We start from the raw sequence: 3,292 nt of genomic DNA, 5'->3' as shown, positions 1-3,292 counted from the left end.
TTAATTATATATTTTATATTATAATAATGCAGATGAATCGGCAATGGATGTACGGTAACCGACTCTCCGGCGAGTTCACTACGGGTTTGAAAGATTTCCTCGTAGTGGCTAATGCGAACAAGCAGGGGGGTTTTGTTATCTGTCCATGTGTTATCTGTAAGAATCAGAAGGGTTACTCTTCCTCAAGAGATGTTCACATGCATCTGCTTCGGCACGGTTTCATGCCAAGCTATAATTGTTGGACCAAGCATGGAGAAAGAGGGGTTATAATGGAAGAAGATGAAGAAGGGGATGATTTCATCGATGAAAGCTATCTTGCTCATTTCGGTGATACTTTCATGGAGGATGCTGAAGGTGAAGGGGAAGGTGAAGAAGAGGCACGTGATGATCCCGTTGATGATCTTGGTCGGACCATTGCTGATGCACGGAGATGCTGCGAAACTGAAAAGGAGAGGGAGAATTTGGATCGCATGTTAGAGGATCACAGAAAGGCGATGTACCCCGGATGCGATGATGGTCTGAAAAAGCTGGGCTGCACACTGGATTTGCTGAAATGGAAGGCAGAGGCGGGTGTAGCTGACTCGGCATTTGAAAACTTGCTGAAAATGTTGAAGAATATGTTTCCAAAGGATAACGAGTTGCCCGCCAGTACGTACGAAGCAAAGAAGGTTGTCTGCCCTCTAGGTTTAGAGGTTCTGAAGATACATGCATGCATCAACGACTGCATCCTCTACCGCGGTGAATACGAGAATTTGAATGAATGCCCGGTATGCACTGCATTGCGTTATAAGATCAGAGGCGATGACCCTGGTGACGATGTTGAGGGCCAGAAACCCAGGAAGAGGGTTCCCGCCAAGGTGATGTGGTATGCTCCTATAATACCACGGTTGAAACATCTGTTCAGGAACAAAGAGCATGCCAAGTTGTTGCGATGGCACAAAGAGGACCGTAAGTCGGACGGGGAGTTGAGACACACCGCAGATGGAACGCAATGGAGAAAGATCGACAGATGGTTCAAAGATTTTGCAGCTGACGCAAGGAACATAAGATTTGCTCTAAGTACGGATGGCATGAATCCTTTTGGCGAGCAGAGCTCCAGCCATAGCACCTGGCCCGTGACTCTATGCATCTACAACCTTCCTCCTTGGTTGTGCATGAAGCGGAAGTTCATTATGATGCCAGTGCTCATCCAAGGTCCGAAGCAACCCGGCAACGACATCGATGTGTACCTAAGGCCATTAGTTGATGAACTTTTACAGCTGTGGGGTGGTGTCCGTGTGTGGGATGAGCACAAACAAGAGGAATTTGACCTACGGGCGTTGCTTTTCGTAACCATCAACGATTGGCCTGCTCTTAGTAACCTTTCGGGACTGTCAAATAAGGGATACAATGCATGCACGCACTGCTTACATGAGACTGAAAGTGTACATTTGCCAAATTGTAAGAAGAACGTGTACCTTGGGCATCGTCGATTTCTTCCGAAAATTCATCCAGTAAGAAAGAAAGGCAAGCATTACAACGGCAAGGCAGATCACCGGCCGAAGCCTGCGGAACGCACTGGTGCTGAGGTATTTGATATGGTCAAGGATTTGAAAGTCATCTTTGGAAAGGGTCCTGGCGGACAATCAGTTCCGAAGGGAGCTGACGGGCACGCAGCCATGTGGAAGAAGAAATCTATATTCTGGGAGCTAGAATATTGGAAAGTCCTAGATGTCCGCTCTGCAATCGACGTGATGCACGTTACGAAGAATATTTGCGTGAACCTCCTAAGCTTCTTGGGCGTGTATGGGAAGACAAATGATACAAAGGAAGAACGGCAGGACCAGCAACGTTTGAAAGACCCTGATGACCGGCATCCGGAATGGTTTCAAGGTCGTGCCAGCTACGCTCTGACCAAAGAAGAGAAGGTCATCTTTTTTGAATGCCTGAGCAGTATGAAGGTCCCGTCTGGATTCTCGTCCAATATAAAGGGAATAATAAACATGGCGGAGAAAAAGTTCCAAAACCTGAAGTCTCACGACTGCCACGTGATTATGACGCAATTGCTTCCGATTGCTTTGCGGGGGCTCCTGCCGGAAAATGTTCGAGTAGCCATTGTGAAGCTATGTGCATTCCTCAATGCAATCTCTCAGAAGGTAATCAATCCAGAAGTTCTACCACGGTTACAGAACGATGTGATCCAATGTCTTGTCAGTTTCGAGTTGGTGTTCCCGCCATCCTTCTTCAATATTATGACGCACCTCCTGGTTCACCTAGTCGAAGAGATTTTCGTTCTCGGTCCTGTATTTCTACACAATATGTTCCCCTTCGAGAGGTTCATGGGAGTATTAAAGAAATATGTTCGTAACCGTGCTAGGCCAGAAGGAAGCATCGCCAAGGGCTATGGAAATGAGGAGGTAATTGAGTTTTGTGTTGACTTTGTTCCTGACCTTAAGCCGATTGGTCTTCCTCGATCGCGGCACGAGGGGAGACTAAGTGGAAAAGGCACGATCGGAAGGAAATCAACGATATGTATGGATGGCCAGTCTCTGACTGAAGCACACCACACTGTACTGACCAATTCCATCTTGGTGGCTCCGTACTTTGAGAAACACAAGAATATTTTACGCTCGGACAACCCGGGGAAGCCTGAATCCTGGATTAGGAAGGCCCACATGGAGACTTTCGGCAGTTGGTTGAGAAAACATTTAATGAATGACAATGATGTTGTAGATCAGCTGTACATGTTGGCCAAGACACCATCTTCGACTATAACGACTTTCCAAGGGTACGAGATAAATGGGAATACATTTTACACGATCGCCCAAGATAAAAAGAGCACCAACCAAAACAGTGGTGTCCGCTTTGATGCAGCAACCGAGAATGGGCAAAAGGTCACATATTATGGTTACATAGAGGAGATATGGGAACTTGACTATGGACCCTCCTTTAAGGTCCCTTTGTTCCGGTGCAAATGGTTCAAGCTAACAGGAGGTGGGGTAAAGGTGGACCAGCAATACGGAATGACAATGGTGGATTTCAACAATCTTGGTTACCTTGACGAACCATTCGTCCTAGCGAAAGATGTCGCTCAGGTTTTCTATGTGAAGGACATGAGTAGCAAACCGAGGAAACGGAAAGATAAGAAAACGATTAGTGCATCATGCGATGATCCAAAGCGCCACATTGTTCTTTCAGGGAAAACAAACATCGTGGGAGTGGAGGACAAGACAGACATGTCAGAAGATTATAATATGTTTGCTGAAATTCCGCCCTTCAAAGTGAACACCGACCAAGCATTAAGTTAAATGAT

This window comes from Triticum aestivum, chromosome 5B, assembly GCF_018294505.1.
Source record: "Triticum aestivum cultivar Chinese Spring chromosome 5B, IWGSC CS RefSeq v2.1, whole genome shotgun sequence".
NCBI lineage: Eukaryota > Viridiplantae > Streptophyta > Magnoliopsida > Poales > Poaceae > Triticum > Triticum aestivum.
This window is presented reverse-complemented; position numbering follows the sequence as displayed.